The sequence below is a fragment of the Cucurbita maxima genome, unplaced genomic scaffold (assembly GCF_002738345.1).
Source record: "Cucurbita maxima cultivar Rimu unplaced genomic scaffold, Cmax_1.0 Cma_Scf00133, whole genome shotgun sequence".
NCBI lineage: Eukaryota > Viridiplantae > Streptophyta > Magnoliopsida > Cucurbitales > Cucurbitaceae > Cucurbita > Cucurbita maxima.
The window spans coordinates 32,386-50,933 of record NW_019272149.1 but is presented as its reverse complement, the minus strand read 5'-3'; the positions used below and the strand labels follow the sequence as shown (position 1 = coordinate 50,933).

At 38.2% G+C, this 18,548-nt stretch overlaps 9 non-coding genes across 9 annotated transcripts; all 9 read right to left on the bottom strand.

The window, feature by feature from the left end:
* Window positions 1-4,995: 4,995 nt before the first annotated feature.
* On the bottom strand, window positions 4,996-5,067 carry TRNAD-GUC. Its single transcript has one exon. It is a non-coding gene; the product is annotated as a tRNA-Asp (tRNA).
* A 778-nt stretch (window positions 5,068-5,845) lies between these two features.
* Window positions 5,846-5,917, bottom strand: TRNAD-GUC. The gene has a single exon. It is a non-coding gene; the product is annotated as a tRNA-Asp (tRNA).
* Window positions 5,918-8,435: 2,518 nt separating this feature from the next.
* TRNAD-GUC lies at window positions 8,436-8,507 on the bottom strand. Its single transcript has one exon. It is a non-coding gene; the product is annotated as a tRNA-Asp (tRNA).
* Window positions 8,508-10,135: 1,628 nt separating this feature from the next.
* On the bottom strand, window positions 10,136-10,207 carry TRNAD-GUC. Its single transcript has one exon. It is a non-coding gene; the product is annotated as a tRNA-Asp (tRNA).
* A 774-nt stretch (window positions 10,208-10,981) lies between these two features.
* On the bottom strand, window positions 10,982-11,053 carry TRNAD-GUC. The gene has a single exon. It is a non-coding gene; the product is annotated as a tRNA-Asp (tRNA).
* Window positions 11,054-13,524: 2,471 nt separating this feature from the next.
* On the bottom strand, window positions 13,525-13,596 carry TRNAD-GUC. The gene has a single exon. It is a non-coding gene; the product is annotated as a tRNA-Asp (tRNA).
* Window positions 13,597-14,371: 775 nt separating this feature from the next.
* TRNAD-AUC lies at window positions 14,372-14,442 on the bottom strand. Its single transcript has one exon. It is a non-coding gene; the product is annotated as a tRNA-Asp (tRNA).
* Window positions 14,443-15,219: 777 nt separating this feature from the next.
* Window positions 15,220-15,291, bottom strand: TRNAD-GUC. Its single transcript has one exon. It is a non-coding gene; the product is annotated as a tRNA-Asp (tRNA).
* A 1,622-nt stretch (window positions 15,292-16,913) lies between these two features.
* Window positions 16,914-16,985, bottom strand: TRNAD-GUC. The gene has a single exon. It is a non-coding gene; the product is annotated as a tRNA-Asp (tRNA).
* Window positions 16,986-18,548: the final 1,563 nt, after the last annotated feature.

Below are 18,548 nucleotides of genomic sequence, written 5' to 3'. Positions count from 1 at the left end.
GGATCAAACTATGTCACTCGAGTGCAAGCAGGAATGTTCGCCCTTGTATTACAACGACCTCTGGAACATAATAACTCGAGTGACAAGTGGAAGTACTCACCACTGTACCAATACAACGGCCTCTGGAGCATTATAACTCGAGTGACAAGCGGAAATACTCACTACTGTATTACATCGACCTCTGAAAAATATGTTATTTGTAAACACACGGGAGATAAAGGAATCCAATCCCGAATTCCAAATTCAAAAGAAAATTAAAAACCGTCTGCTGCGGCGGATCAAACTCGCAGGAATACTCACTACTCTACAACGACGACTTTCAACAATATAATATTTGTTAACACATCAGATTTTATGAATCGCCGTTACAAAAAGTAATCCAATTTTGAATGCGACTAAAATTGTCAAAACAAGATTAAACTTGTTGTTCGGGATCAAACTATGTCACTCGAGTGCAAGCAGGAATGTTCGCCCTTGTATTACAACGACCTCTGGAACATAATAACTCGAGTGACAAGTGGAAGTACTCACCACTGTACCAATACAACGGCCTCTGGAGCATTATAACTCGAGTGACAAGCGGAAATACTCACTACTGTATTACATCGACCTCTGAAAAATATGTTATTTGTAAACACACGGGAGATAAAGGAATCCAATCCCGAATTCCAAATTCAAAAGAAAATTAAAAACCGTCTGCTGCGGCGGATCAAACTCGCAGGAATACTCACTACTCTACAACGACGACTTTCAACAATATAATATTTGTTAACACATCAGATTTTATGAATCGCCGTTACAAAAAGTAATCCAATTTTGAATGCGACTAAAATTGTCAAAACAAGATTAAACTTGTTGTTCGGGATCAAACTATGTCACTCGAGTGCAAGCAGGAATGTTCGCCCTTGTATTACAACGACCTCTGGAACATAATAACTCGAGTGACAAGTGGAAGTACTCACCACTGTACCAATACAACGGCCTCTGGAGCATTATAACTCGAGTGACAAGCGGAAATACTCACTACTGTATTACATCGACCTCTGAAAAATATGTTATTTGTAAACACACGGGAGATAAAGGAATCCAATCCCGAATTCCAAATTCAAAAGAAAATTAAAAACCGTCTGCTGCGGCGGATCAAACTCGCAGGAATACTCACTACTCTACAACGACGACTTTCAACAATATAATATTTGTTAACACATCAGATTTTATGAATCGCCGTTACAAAAAGTAATCCAATTTTGAATGCGACTAAAATTGTCAAAACAAGATTAAACTTGTTGTTCGGGATCAAACTATGTCACTCGAGTGCAAGCAGGAATGTTCGCCCTTGTATTACAACGACCTCTGGAACATAATAACTCGAGTGACAAGTGGAAGTACTCACCACTGTACCAATACAACGGCCTCTGGAGCATTATAACTCGAGTGACAAGCGGAAATACTCACTACTGTATTACATCGACCTCTGAAAAATATGTTATTTGTAAACACACGGGAGATAAAGGAATCCAATCCCGAATTCCAAATTCAAAAGAAAATTAAAAACCGTCTGCTGCGGCGGATCAAACTCGCAGGAATACTCACTACTCTACAACGACGACTTTCAACAATATAATATTTGTTAACACATCAGATTTTATGAATCGCCGTTACAAAAAGTAATCCAATTTTGAATGCGACTAAAATTGTCAAAACAAGATTAAACTTGTTGTTCGGGATCAAACTATGTCACTCGAGTGCAAGCAGGAATGTTCGCCCTTGTATTACAACGACCTCTGGAACATAATAACTCGAGTGACAAGTGGAAGTACTCACCACTGTACCAATACAACGGCCTCTGGAGCATTATAACTCGAGTGACAAGCGGAAATACTCACTACTGTATTACATCGACCTCTGAAAAATATGTTATTTGTAAACACACGGGAGATAAAGGAATCCAATCCCGAATTCCAAATTCAAAAGAAAATTAAAAACCGTCTGCTGCGGCGGATCAAACTCGCAGGAATACTCACTACTCTACAACGACGACTTTCAACAATATAATATTTGTTAACACATCAGATTTTATCAATCGCCGTTACAAAAAGTAATCCAATTTTGAATGCGACTAAAATTGTCAAAACAAGATTAAACTTGTTGTTCGGGATCAAACTCATGTCACTCGAGTGCAAGCAGGAATGCTCGCCCTTGTATTACAACGACCTTTGGAACATAATAACTCGAGTGACAAGCGGAAATACTCACCACTGTACCACTACAACGACCTCTGACAACATATTATATGTTAACACACAAGATTTCATAAACAATTGTTTAGCCAACTTTCTTTTCAAACTTCCGTTGTTGGGGTTCGATCCCAAACTACCGGCATGACAGGTTCACCGCTGTCCAATTTCGAGTTCCGTTAAAATTACGAAAAGAAAACAACTAAAATCGCCGTTGCTAGGGATCGAACCCGGGTCACCTGCGTGACAGGTAGGAATACTCACCACTATACTACAACGACTCATAAAAAATATATTATTTCTTAACGCTCAAGATTTTACCAATCGTCTTTAGCAAAAGCGGTCCATTGTCAACGCTCTAGATTTTATCAATCGAAGATTCGGAACAAGTAATCCAAATTCAAATCCGTTGAAAATTGTCAAAAGAAAACTAAACTTATTATTGTCGGGGTTCAAACTCATGTCCATGGAGTGACAAGCGGGAATACTCACTACTGTATTACGTCGACCTCTGAAAAATATATTATTTATTTGTAAACACACGGGAGAAAAAGGAATCCAATCCCGAATTCCAAATTCAAAAGAAAATTAAAAACAGTCTTCTGCGGCGGATCAAACTCGCAGGAATACTCACTACTCTACAACGACGACTTTCAACAATATAATATTTGTTAACACATCAGATTTTATCAATCGCCGTTACAAAAAGTAATCCAATTTTGAATGCGACTAAAATTGTCGAAGCAAGATTAAACTTGTTGTTGTTCGGGATCAAACTCATGTCACTAGAGTGCAAGAAGGAATGCTCGCCCTTGTATTACAACGACCTTTGGAATATAATAACTCGAGTGACAAGCGGAAATACTCACCACTGTACCACTACAACGACCTCTGAAAACATATTATATGTTAACACACAAGATTTCATAAACAATTGTTTAGCCAACTTTCTTTTCAAACTTTCGTTGTTGGGGTTCGATCCCAAACTACCGGCATGAAAGGTTCACCGCTGTCCAATTTCGAGTTCCGTTAAAATTACGAAAAGAAAACAACTAAAATCGCCGTTGTCGGGGATCGAACCCGGGTCGGTCACCTGCGTGACAGGCAGGAATACTTACCACTATACTACAACGACTCATAAAAAATATTTATTTCTTAACGCTCCAAATTTTACCAATCGTCTTTAGAAAAAGCGGTCCATTGTCAACGCTCTAGATTTTATCAATCGAAGATTCGGAACAAGTAATCCAAATTCAAATCTGGTGAAAATTGTCAAAAGAAAACTAAACTTATTATTGTCGGGGTTCAAACTCATGTCTATGGAGTGACAAGCGGGAATACTCACTACTGTATTGCGTCGACCTCTGAAAAATATATTATTTATTTGTAAACATACGGGAGAAAAAGGAATCCAATCCCGAATTCCAAATTCAAAAGAAAATTAAAAACAGTCTGCTGCGGCGGATCAAACTCGCAGGAATACTCACTACTCTACAACGACGACTTTCAACAATATAATATTTGTTAACACATCAGATTTTATCAATCGCCGTTACAAAAAGTAATCCAATTTTGAATGCGACTAAAATTGTCGAAGCAAGATTAAACTTGTTGTTGTTCGGGATCAAACTCATGTCACTCGAGTGCAAGCAGGAATGCTCGCCCTTGTATTACAACGACCTTTGGAACATAATAACTCGAGTGACAAGCGGAAATACTCACCACTGTACCACTACAACGACCTCTGAAAACATATTATACGTTAACACACAAGATTTCATAAACAATTGTTTAGCCAACTTTCTTTTCAAACTTCCCTTGTTGGGGTTCGATCCCAAACTACCGGCATGACAGGTTCACCGCTGTCCAATTTCGAGTTCCGTTAAAATTACGAAAAGAAAACAACTAAAATCGCCGTTGTCGGGGATCGAACCCGGGTCACCTGCGTGACAGGCAGGAATACTCACCACTATACTACAACGACTCATAAAAAATATATTATTTCTTAACGCTCCAGATTTTACCAATCGTCTTTAGAAAAAGCGATCCATTGTCAACGCTCTAGATTTTATCAATCGAAGATTCGGAACAAGTAATCCAAATTCAAATCCGGTGAAAATTGTCAAAAGAAAATTAAACTTATTATTGTCGGGGTTCAAACTCATGTCTATCGAGTGACAAGCGGGAATACTCACTACTGTATTACATCGACCTCTGAAAAATATATTATTTGTAAACACACGGGAGAAAAAGGAATCCAATCCCGAATTTCAAATTCAAAAGAAAATTAAAAACAGTCTGCTGCGGCGGATCAAACTCGCAGGAATACTCACTACTCTACAACGACGACTTTGAACAATATAATATTTGTTAACACATCAGATTTTATCAATCGCCGTTACAAAAAGTAATCCAATTTTGAATGCGACTAAAATTGTCAAAACAAGATTAAACTTGTTGTTGTTCGGGATCAAACTCATGTCACTCGAGTGCAAGTAGGAATGCTCGCCCTTGTATTACAACGACCTTTGGAACATAATAACTCGAGTGACAAGCGGAAATACTCACCACTGTACCACTACAACGACCTCTGAAAACATATTATATGTTAACACACAAGATTTCATAAACAATTGTTTAGCCAACTTTCTTTTCAAACTTCCGTTGTTGGGGATCGATCCCAAACTACCGGCATGACAGGTTCACCGCTGTCCAATTTCGAGTTCCGTTAAAATTACGGAAAGAAAACAACTAAAATCGCCGTTGCCGGGGATCGAACCCGGGTCACCTGCGTGACAGGCAGGAATACTCACCACTATACTACAACGACTCATAAAAAATATATTATTTCTTAACGCTCCAGATTTTACCAATCGTCTTTAGAAAAAGCGGTCCATTGTCAACGCTCTAGATTTTATCAATCGAAGATTCGGAACAAGTAATCCAAATTCAAATCCGGTGAAAATTGTCAAAAGAAAACTAAACTTATTATTGTCGGGGTTCAAACTCATGTCTATGGAGTGACAAGCGGGAATACTCACTACTGTATTGCGTCGACCTCTGAAAAATATATTATTTATTTGTAAACACACGGGAGAAAAAGGAATCCAATCCCGAATTCCAAATTCAAAAGAAAATTAAAAACAGTCTGTTGCGGCGGATCAAACTCGCAGGAATACTCACTACTCTACAACGACGACTTTCAACAATATAATATTTGTTAACACATCAGATTTTATAAATCGCCGTTCCAAAAAGTAATCCAATTTTGAATGCGACTAAAATTGTCGAAGCAAGATTAAACTTGTTGTTGTTCGGGATCAAACTCATGTCACTCGAGTGCAAGCAGGAATGCTCGCCCTTGTATTACAACGACCTTTGGAACATAATAACTCGAGTGACAAGCGGAAATACTCACCACTATACCACTACAACGACCTCTGAAAACATATTATATGTTAACACACAAGATTTCATAAACAATTGTTTAGCCAACTTTCTTTTCAAACTTCCGTTGTTGGGGTTCGATCCCAAACTACCGGCATGACAGGTTCACCGCTGTCCAATTTCGAGTTCCGTTAAAATTACGGAAAGAAAACAACTAAAATCGCCGTTGCCGGGGATCGAACCCGGGTCACCTGCGTGACAGGCAGGAATACTCACCACTATACTACAACGACTCATAAAAAATATATTATTTCGTAACGCTCCAAATTTTACCAATCGTCTTTAGAAAAAGCGGTCCATTGTCAACGCTCTAGATTTTATCAATCGAAGATTCGGAACAAGTAATCCAAATTCAAATCCAGTGAAAATTGTCAAAAGAAAACTAAACTTATTATTGTCGGGGTTCAAACTCATGTCTATGGAGTGACAAGCGGGAATACTCACTACTGTATTACGTCGACCTCTGAAAAATATATTATTTATTTGTAAACACACGGGAGAAAAAGGAATCCAATCCCGAATTCCAAATTCAAAAGAAAATTAAAAACAGTCTGCTGCGGCGGATCAAACTCGCAGGAATACTCACTACTCTACAACGACGACTTTCAACAATATAATATTTGTTAACACATCAGATTTTATCAATCGGCGTTACAAAAAGTAATCCAATTTCAGATTTTATCAATCGGCGTTACAAAAAGTAATCCAATTTTGAATGCGACTAAAATTGTCGAAGCAAGATTAAACTTGTTGTTGTTCGGGATCAAACTCATGTCACTCGAGTGCAAGCAGGAATGCTCGCCCTTGTATTACAACGACCTTTGGAACATAATAACTCGAGTGACAAGCGTAAATACTCACCACTGTACCACTACAACGACCTCTGAAAACATATTATATGTTAACACACAAGATTTCATAAACAATTGTTTAGCCAACTTTCTTTTCAAACTTCCGTTGTTGGGGTTCGATCCCAAACTACCGGCATGAAAGGTTCACCGCTGTCCAATTTCGAGTTCCGTTAAAATTACGGAAAGAAAACAACTAAAATCGCCGTTGTTGGGGATTGAACCCGGGTCGGTCACCTGCGTGACAGGCAGGAATACTCACCACTATACTACAACGACTCATAAAAAATATTTTATTTCTTAACGCTCCAGATTTTACCAATCGTCTTTAGAAAAAGCGGTCCATTGTCAACGCTCTAGATTTTATCAATCGAAGATTCGGAACAAGTAATCCAAATTCAAATCCGGTGAAAATTGTCAAAAGAAAACTAAACTTATTATTGTCGGGGTTCAAACTCATGTCTATGGAGTGACAAGCGGGAATACTCACTACTATATTACGTCGACCTCTGAAAAATATATTATTTGTAAACACACGGGAGAAAAAGGAATCCAATCCCGAATTCCAAATTCAAAAGAAAATTAAAAACAGTCTGCTGCGGCGGATCAAACTCGCAGGAATACTCACTACTCTACAACGACGACTTTCAACAATATAATATTTGTTAACACATCAGATTTTATCAATCGCCGTTACAAAAAGTAATCCAATTTTGAATGCGACTAAAATTGTCGAAGCAAGATTAAACTTGTTGTTGTTCGGGATCAAACTCATGTCACTCGAGTGCAAGCAGGAATGCTCGCCCTTGTATTACAACGACCTTTGGAACATCATAACTCGAGTGACAAGCGGAAATACTCACCACTGTACCACTACAACGACCTCTGAAAACATATTATATGTTAACACACAAGATTTCATAAACAATTGTTTAGCCAACTTTCTTTTCAAACTTCCGTTGTTGGGGTTCGATCCCAAACTACCGGCATGACAGGTTCACCGCTGTCCAATTTCGAGTTCCGTTAAAATTACGGAAAGAAAACTACTAAAATCGCCGTTGCCGGGGATCGAACTCGGGTCACCTGCGTGACAGGCAGGAATACTCACCACTATACTACAACGACTCATAAAAAATATATTATTTCGTAATGCACCAAATTTTACCAATCGCCTTTAGAAAAAGCGGTCCATTGTCAACGCTCTAGATTTTATCAATCGAAGATTCGGAACAAGTAATCCAAATTCAAATCCGGTGAAAATTGTCAAAAGAAAACTAAACTTATTATTGTCGGGGTTCAAACTCATGTCTATGGAGTGACAAGCGGGAATACTCACTACTGTATTACATCGACCTCTGAAAAATATATTATTTATTTGTAAACACACGGGAGAAAAAGGAATCCAATCCCGAATTCCAAATTCAAAAGAAAATTAAAAACAGTCTGCTGCGGCGGATCAAACTCGCAGGAATACTCACTACTCTACAACGACGACTTTCAACAATATAATATTTGTTAACACATCAGATTTTATCAATCGCCGTTACAAAAAGTAATCCAATTTTGAATGCGACTAAAATTGTCGAAGCAAGATTAAACTTGTTGTTGTTCGGGATCAAACTCATGTCACTCGAGTGCAAGCAGGAATGCTCGCCCTTGTATTACAACGACCTTTGGAACATAATAACTCGAGTGACAAGCGGAAATACTCACCACTGTACCACTACAACGACCTCTGAAAACATATTATATGTTAACACACAAGATTTCATAAACAATTGTTTAGCCAACTTTCTTTTCAAACTTCCGTTGTTGGGGTTCGATCCCAAACTACCGGCATGACAGGTTCACCGCTGTCCAATTTCGAGTTCCGTTAAAATTACGGAAAGAAAACAACTAAAATCGCCGTTGCCGGGGATCGAACCCGGGTCACCTGCGTGACAGGCAGGAATACTCACCACTATACTACAACGACTCATAAAAAATATATTATTTCTTAACGCTCCAGATTTTACCAATCGTCTTTAGAAAAAGCGGTCCATTGTCAACGCTCTAGATTTTATCAATCGAAGATTCGGAACAAGTAATCCAAATTCAAATCCGGTGAAAATTGTCAAAAGAAAACTAAACTTATTATTGTCGGGGTTCAAACTAATGTCTATGGAGTGACAAGCGGGAATACTCACTACTGTATTACATCGACCTCTGAAAAATATATTATTTATTTGTAAACACACGGGAGAAAAAGGAATCAAATCCCGAATTCTAAATTCAAAAGAAAATTAAAAACAGTCTGCTGCGGCGGATCAAACTCGCAGGAATACTCACTACTCTACAACGACGACTTTCAACAATATAATATTTGTTAACACATCAGATTTTATCAATCGCCGTTACAAAAAGTAATCCAATTTTGAATGCGACTAAAATTGTCGAAGCAAGATTAAACTTGTTGTTGTTCGGGATCAAACTCATGTCACTAGAGTGCAAGAAGGAATGCTCGCCCTTGTATTACAACGACCTTTGGAATATAATAACTCGAGTGACAAGCGGAAATACTCACCACTGTACCACTACAACGACCTCTGAAAACATATTATATGTTAACACACAAGATTTCATAAACAATTGTTTAGCCAACTTTCTTTTCAAACTTCCGTTGTTGGGGTTCGATCCCAAACTACCGGCATGACAGGTTCACCGCTGTCCAATTTCGAGTTCCGTTAAAATTACGGAAAGAAAACAACTAAAATCGCCGTTGTCAGTTATCGAACCCGGGTCGGTCACCTGCGTGACAGGCAGGAATACTCACCACTATACTACAACGACTCATAAAAAATATTTTATTCCTTAACACTCCAGATTTTATCAATCGTCTTTAGAAAAAGCGGTCCATTGTCAACGCTCTAGATTTTATCAATCGAAGATTCGGAACAAGTAATCCAAATTCAAATCCGGTGAAAATTGTCAAAAGAAAACTAAACTTATTATCGTCGGGGTTCAAACTCATGTCTATGGAGTGACAAGCGGGAATACTCACTACTGTATTACTTCGACCTCTGAAAAATATATTATTTGTAAACACACGGGAGAAAAAGGAATCCAATCCCGAATTCCAAATTCAAAAGAAAATTAAAAACAGTCTGCTGCGGCGGATCAAACTCGCAGGAATACTCACTACTCTACAACGACGACTTTCAACAATATAATATTTGTTAACAAATCAGATTTTATCAATCGCCGTTACAAAAAGTAATCCAATTTTGAATGCGACTAAAATTGTCGAAGCAAGATTAAACTTGTTGTTGTTCGGGATCAAACTCATGTCACTCGAGTGCAAGCAGGAATGCTCGCCCTTGTATTACAACGACCTTTGGAACATAATAACTCGAGTGACAAGCGGAAATACTCACCACTGTACCACTACAACGACCTCTGAAAACATATTATATGTTAACACACAAGATGTCATAAACAATTGTTTAGCCAACTTTCTTTTCAAACTTCCGTTGTTGGGGTTCGATCCCAAACTACCGGCATGACAGGTTCACCGCTGTCCAATTTCGAGTTCCGTTAAAATTACGGAAAGAAAACAACTAAAATCGCCGTTGCCGGGGATCGAACCCGGGTCACCTGCGTGACAGGCAGGAATACTCACCACTATACTACAACGACTCATAAAAAATAAATTATTTCTTAACGCTCCAGATTTTACCAATCGTCTTTAGAAAAAGCGATCCATTGTCAACGCTCTAGATTTTATCAATCGAAGATTCGGAACAAGTAATCCAAATTCAAATCCGGTGAAAATTGTCAAAAGAAAATTAAACTTATTATTGTCGGGGTTCAAACTCATGTCTATCGAGTGACAAGCGGGAATACTCACTACTGTATTACATCGACCTCTGAAAAATATATTATTTGTAAACACACGGGAGAAAAAGGAATCCAATCCCGAATTCCAAATTCAAAAGAAAATTAAAAACAGTCTGCTGCGGCGGATCAAACTCGCAGGAATACTCACTACTCTACAACGACGACTTTCAACAATATAATATTTGTTAACAAATCAGATTTTATCAATCGCCGTTACAAAAAGTAATCCAATTTTGAATGCGACTAAAATTGTCGAAGCAAGATTAAACTTGTTGTTGTTCGAGATCAAACTCATGTCACTCGAGTGCAAGCAGGAATGCTCGCCCTTGTATTACAACGACCTTTGGAACATAATAACTCGAGTGACAAGCGGAAATACTCACCACTGTACCACTACAACGACCTCTGAAAACATATTATATGTTAACACACAAGATTTCATAAACAATTGTTTAGCCGACTTTCTTTTCAAACTACCGTTGTTGGGGATCGATCCCAAACTACCGGCATGACAGGTTCACCGCTGTCCAATTTCGAGTTCCGTTAAAATTACGGAAAGAAAACAACTAAAATCGCCGTTGCCGGGGATCGAACCCGGGTCACCTGCGTGACAGGCAGGAATACTCACCACTATACTACAACGACTCATAAAAAATAAATTATTTCTTAACGCTCCAGATTTTACCAATCGTCTTTAGAAAAAGCGATCCATTGTCAACGCTCTAGATTTTATCAATCGAAGATTCGGAACAAGTAATCCAAATTCAAATCCGGTGAAAATTGTCAAAAGAAAACTAAACTTATTATTGTCGGGGTTCAAACTCATGTCTATGGAGTGACAAGCGGGAATACTCACTACTGTATTACATCGACCTCTGAAAAATATATTATTTGTAAACACACGGGAGAAAAAGGAATCCAATCCCGAATTCCAAATTCAAAAGAAAATTAAAAACAGTCTGCTGCGGCGGATCAAACTCGCAGGAATACTCACTACTCTACAACGACGACTTTCAACAATATAATATTTGTTAACAAATCAGATTTTATCAATCGCCGTTACAAAAAGTAATCCAATTTTGAATGCGACTAAAATTGTCGAAGCAAGATTAAACTTGTTGTTGTTCGAGATCAAACTCATGTCACTCGAGTGCAAGCAGGAATGCTCGCCCTTGTATTACAACGACCTTTGGAACATAATAACTCGAGTGACAAGCGGAAATACTCACCACTGTACCACTACAACGACCTCTGAAAACATATTATATGTTAACACACAAGATGTCATAAACAATTGTTTAGCCAACTTTCTTTTCAAACTTCCGTTGTTGGGGTTCGATCCCAAACTACCGGCATGACAGGTTCACCGCTGTCCAATTTCGAGTTCCGTTAAAATTACGAAAAGAAAACAACTAAAATCGCCGTTGCCAGGGATCGAACCCGGGTCACCTGCATGACAGGTAGGAATACTCACTACTATACTACAACGACTCATAAAAAATATATTATTTCTTAACGCTCAAGATTTTACCAATCGTCTTTAGCAAAAGCGGTCCATTGTCAACGCTCTAGATTTTATCAATCGATGATTCGGAACAAGTAATCCAAATTCAAATCTGTTGAAAATTGTCAAAAGAAAACTAAACTTATTATTGTCGGGGTTCAAACTCATGTCTATGGAGTGACAAGCGGGAATACTCACTACTGTATTGCGTCGACCTCTGAAAAATATATTATTTATTTGTAAACACACGGGAGAAAAAGGAATCCAATCCCGAATTCCAAATTCAAAATAAATTAAAAAACAGTCTGCTGCGGCGGATCAAACTCGCAGGAATACTCACTACTCTACAACGACGACTTTCAACAATATAATATTTGTTAACACATCAGATTTTATCAATCGCCGTTACAAAAAGTAATCCAATTTTGAATGCGACTAAAATTGTCGAAGAAAGATTAAACTTGTTGTTCGGGATCAAACTCATGTCACTCGAGTGCAAGTAGGAATGCTCGCCCTTGTATTACAACGGCCTTTGGAACATAATAACTCGAGTGACAAGCGGAAATACTCACCAATGTACCACTACAACGACCTCTGAAAACATATTATATGTTAACACACAAGATTTCATAAACAATTGTTTAGCCAACTTTCTTTTCAAACTTCCGTTGTTGGAGTTCGATCCCAAACTACCGGCATGACAGGTTCACCGCTGTCCAATTTCGAGTTCCGTTAAAATTACGAAAAGAAAACAACTAAAATCGCGGTTGCTAGGGATCAAACCCGGGTCACCTGCGTGACAGGTAGGAATACTCACCACTATACTACAACGACTCATAAAAAATATATTATTTCTTAACGCTCAAGATTTTACCAATCGTCTTTAGCAAAAGCGGTCCATTGTCAACGCTCTAGATTTTATCAATCGAAGATTCGGAACAAGTAATCCAAATTCAAATCCGTTGAAAATTGTCAAAAGAAAACTAAACTTATTATTGTCGGGGTTCAAACTCATGTCTATGGAGTGACAAGCGGGAATACTCACTACTGTATTGCGTCGACCTTTGAAAAATATATTATTTATTTGTAAACACACGGGAGAAAAAGGAATCCAATCCCGAATTCCAAATTCAAAAGAAAATTAAAAACAGTCTGCTGCGGCGGATCAAACTCGAAGGAATACTCACTACTCTACAACGACGACTTTCAACAATATAATATTTGTTAACACATCAGATTTTATCAATCGCCGTTACAAAAAGTAATCCAATTTTGAATGCGACTAAAATTGTCAAAACAAGATTAATCTTGTTGTTGTTCGGGATCAAACTCATGTCACTCGAGTGCAAGCAGGAATGCTCGCCCTTGTATTACAACGACCTTTGGAACATAATAACTCGAGTGACAAGCGGAAATACTCACCACTGTACCACTACAACGACCTCTGAAAACATATTATATGTTAACACACAAGATTTCATAAACAATTGTTTAGCCAACTTTCTTTTCAAACTTCCGTTGTTGGGGTTCGATCCCAAACTACCGGCATGACAGGTTCACCGCTGTCCAATTTCGAGTTCCGTTAAAATTACGGAAAGAAAACAACTAAAATCGCCGTTGCCGGGGATCGAACCCGGGTCACCTGCGTGACAGGCAGGAATACTCACCACTATACTACAACGACTCATAAAAAATATATTATTTCTTAACGCTCAAGATTTTACCAATCGTCTTTAGCAAAAGCGGTCCATTGTCAACGCTCTAGATTTTATCAATCGAAGATTCGGAACAAGTAATCCAAATTCAAATCCGGTGAAAATTGTCAAAAGAAAACTAAACTTATTATTGTCGGGGTTCAAACTCATGTCTATGGAGTGACAAGCGGGAATACTCACTACTGTATTGCGTCGACCTTTGAAAAATATATTATTTATTTGTAAACACACGGGAGAAAAAGGAATCCAATCCCGAATTCCAAATTCAAAAGAAAATTAAAAACAGTCTGCTGCGGCGGATCAAACTCGAAGGAATACTCACTACTCTACAACGACGACTTTCAACAATATAATATTTGTTAACACATCAGATTTTATCAATCGCCGTTACAAAAAGTAATCCAATTTTGAATGCGACTAAAATTGTCGAAGAAAGATTAAACATGTTGTTCGGGATCAAACTCATGTCACTCGAGTGCAAGCAGGAATGCTCGCCCTTGTATTACAACGACCTTTGAAACAAAATAACTCTAGTGACAAGCGGAAATACTCACCACTGTACCACTACAACGACCTCTGAAAACATATTATATGTTAACACACAAGATTTCATAAACAATTGTTTAGCCAACTTTCTTTTCAAACTTCCGTTGTTGGGGTTCGATCCCAAACTACCGGCATGACAGGTTCACCGCTGTCCAATTTCGAGTTCCGTTAAAATTACGGAAAGAAAACAACTAAAATCGCCGTTGCCGGGGATCGAACCCGGGCACCTGCGTGATAGGCCGGAATACTCACCACTATACTACAACGACTCATAAAAAATATATTATTTCGTAACGCTCCAAATTTTACCAATCGTCTTTAGAAAAAGCGTTCCATTGTCAACGATCTAGATTTTATCAATCGAAGATTCGGAACAAGTAATCCAAATTCAAATCCGGTGAAAATTGTCAAAAGAAAACTAAACTTATTATTGTCGGGGTTCAAACTCATGTCTATGGAGTGACAAGCGGGAATACTCACTACTGTATTGCGTCGACCTCTGAAAAATATATTATTTATTTGTAAACACACGGGAGAAAAAGGAATCCAATCCCGAATTCCAAATTCAAAAGAAAATTAAAAACAGTCTGCTGCGGCGGATCAAACTCGCAGGAATACTCACTACTCTACAACGACGACTTTCAACAATATAATATTTGTTAACACATCAGATTTTATCAATCGCCGTTACAAAAAGTAATCCAATTTTGAATGCGACTAAAATTGTCGAAGCAAGTTAAACTTGTTGTTGTTCGGGATCAAACTCATGTCACTCGAGTGTAAGCAGGAATGCTCGCCCTTGTATTACAACGACCTTTGGAACATAATAACTCGAGTGACAAGCGGAAATACTCACCACTGTACCACTACAACGACCTCTGAAAACATATTATATGTTAACACACAAGATTTCATAAACAATTGTTTAGCCAACTTTCTTTTCAAACTTCCGTTGTTGGGGTTCGATCCCAAACTACCGGCATGACAGGTTCACCGCTGTCCAATTTCGAGTTCCGTTAAAATTACGGAAAGAAAACAACTAAAATCGCCGTTGCCGGGGATCGAACCCGGGTCACCTGCGTGACAAGCAGGAATACTCACCACTATACTACAACGACTCATAAAAAATATATTATTTCGTAACGCTCCAGATTTTACCAATCGTCCTTAGAAAAAGCGGTCCATTGTCAACGCTCTAGATTTTATCAATCGAAGATTCGGAACAAGTAATCCAAATTCAAATCCGGTGAAAATTGTCAAAAGAAAACTAAACTTATTATTGTCGGGGTTCAAACTCATGTCTATGGAGTGACAAGCGGGAATACTCACTACTGTATTACGTCGACCTCTGAAAAATATATTATTTATTTGTAAACACACGGGAGAAAAAGGAATCCAATCCCGAATTCCAAATTCAAAAGAAAATTAAAAACAGTCTGCTGCGGCGGATCAAACTCGCAGGAATACTCACTACTCTACAACGACGACTTTCAACAATATAATATTTGTTAACACATCAGATTTTATCAATCGCCGTTACAAAAAGTAATCCAATTTTGAATGCGACTAAAATTGTCGAAGCAAGATTAAACTTGTTGTTGTTCGGGATCAAACTATGTCACTCGAGTGCAAGCAGGAATGCTCGCCCTTGTATGAAAACATATTATATGTTAACACACAAGATTTCATAAACAATTGTTTAGCCAACTTTCTTTTCAAACTTCCGTTGTTGGGGTTCGATCCCAAACTACCGGCATGAAAGGTTCACCGCTGTCCAATTTCGAGTTCCGTTAAAATTACGGAAAGAAAACAACTAAAATCGCCGTTGTCAGGGATCGAACCCGGGTCGGTCACCTGCGTGACAGGCAGGAATACTCACCACTATACTACAACGACTCGGGATCGAACCCGGGTCGGTCACCTGCGTGACAGGCAGGAATACTCACCACTATACTACAACGACTCATAAAAAATATTTATTTCTTAACGCTCCAGATTTTACCAATCGTCTTTAGAAAAAGCGGTTCATTGTCAACGCTCTAGATTTTATCAATCGAAGATTCGGAACAAGTAATCCAAATTCAAATCCGGTGAAAATTGTCAAAAGAAAACTAAACTTATTATTGTCGGGGTTCAAACTCATGTCTATGGAGTGACAAGCGGGAATACTCACTACTGTATTACGTCGACCTCTGAAAAATATATTATTTATTTGTAAACACACGGGAGAAAAAGGAATCCAATCCCGAATTCCAAATTCAAAAGAAAATTAAAAACAGTCTGCTGCGGCGGATCAAACTCGCAGGAATACTCACTACTCTACAACGACGACTTTCAACAATATAATATTTGTTAACACATCAGATTTTATCAATCGCCGTTACAAAAAGTAATCTAATTTTGAATGGGACTAAAATTGTCGAAGCAAGATTAAACTTGTTGTTGTTCGGGATCAAACTCATGTCACTCGAGTGCAAGCAGGAATGCTCGCCCTTGTATTACAACGACCTTTGGAACATAATAACTCGAGTGACAAGCGGAAATACTCACCACTGTACCACTACAACGACCTCTGAAAACATATTATACGTTAACACACAAGATTTCATAAACAATTGTTTAGCCAACTTTCTTTTCAAACTTCACTTGTTGGGGTTCGATCCCAAACTACCGGCATGACAGGTTCACCGCTGTCCAATTTTGAGTTCCGTTAAAATTACGAAAAGAAAACAACTAAAATCACCGTTGCCGGGGATCGAACCCGGGTCACCTGCGTGACAGGCAGGAATACTCACCACTATACTACAACGACTCATAAAAAATATATTATTTCGTAACGCTCCAGATTTTACCAATCGTCTTTAGAAAAAGCGGTCCATTGTCAACGCTCTAGATTTTATTAATTGAAGATTCGGAACAAGTAATCCAAATTCAAATCCGGTGAAAATTGTCAAAAGAAACTAAACTTATTATTGTCGGGGTTCAAACTCATGTCTATGGAGTGACAAGCGGGAATACTCACTACTGTATTACGTCGACCTCTGAAAAATATATTATTTATTTGTAAACACACGGGAGAAAAAGGAATCCAATCCCGAATTCCAAATTCAAAAGAAAATTAAAAACAGTCTGCTGCGGCGGATCAAACTCGCAGGAATACTCACTACTCTACAACGACGACTTTCAACAATATAATATTTGTTAACACATCAGATTTTATCAATCGCGGTTACAAAAAGTAATCCAATTTTGAATGCGACTAAAATTGTCGAAGCAAGATTAAACTTGTTGTTGTTCGGGATCAAACTATGTCACTCGAGTGCAAGCAGGAATGCTCGCCCTTGTATGAAAACATATTATATGTTAACACACAAGATTTCATAAACAATTGTTTAGCCAACTTTCTTTTCAAACTTCCGTTGTTGGGGTTCGATCCCAAACTACCGGCATGAAAGGTTCACCGCTGTCCAATTTCGAGTTCCGTTAAAATTACGGAAAGAAAACAACTAAAATCGCCGTTGTCGGGGATCGAACCCGGGTCGGTCACCTGCGTGACAGGCAGGAATACTCACCACTATACTACAACGACTCATAAAAAATATATTATTTCGTAACGCACCAAATTTTACCAATCGCTTTTAGAAAAAGCGGTCCATTGTCAACGCTCTAGATTTTATCAATCGAAGATTCAGAACAAGTAATCCAAATTCAAATCCGGTGAAAATTGTCAAAAGAAAACTAAACTTATTATTGTCGGGGTTCAAACTCATGTCTATGGAGTGACAAGCGGAAATACTCACTACTGTATTACATCGACCTCTGAAAAATATATTATTTATTTGTAAACACACGGGAGAAAAAGGAATCCAATCCCGAATTCCAAATTCAAAAGAAAATTAAAAACAGTCTGCTGCGGCGGATCAAACTCGCAGGAATACTCACCACTCTACAACGACGACTTTGAACAATATAATATTTGTTAACACATCAGATTTTATCAATCGCCGTTACAAAAAGTAATCCAATTTTGAATGCGACTAAAATTGTCAAAGCAAGTTTAAACTTGTTGTTGTTCGGGATCAAACTCATGTCACTCGAGTGCAAGCAGGAATGCTCGCCCTTGTATTACAACGACCTTTGGAACATAATAACTCGAGTGACAAGCGGAAATACTCACCACTGTACCACTACAACGACCTCTGAAAACATATTATACGTTAACACACAAGATTTCATAAACAATTGTTTAGCCAACTTTCTTTTCAAACTTCCCTTGTTGGGGTTCGATCCCAAACTACCGGCATGAAGGGTTCACCGCTGTCCAATTTCGAGTTCCGTTAAAATTACGAAAAGAAAACAACTAAAATCGCCGTTG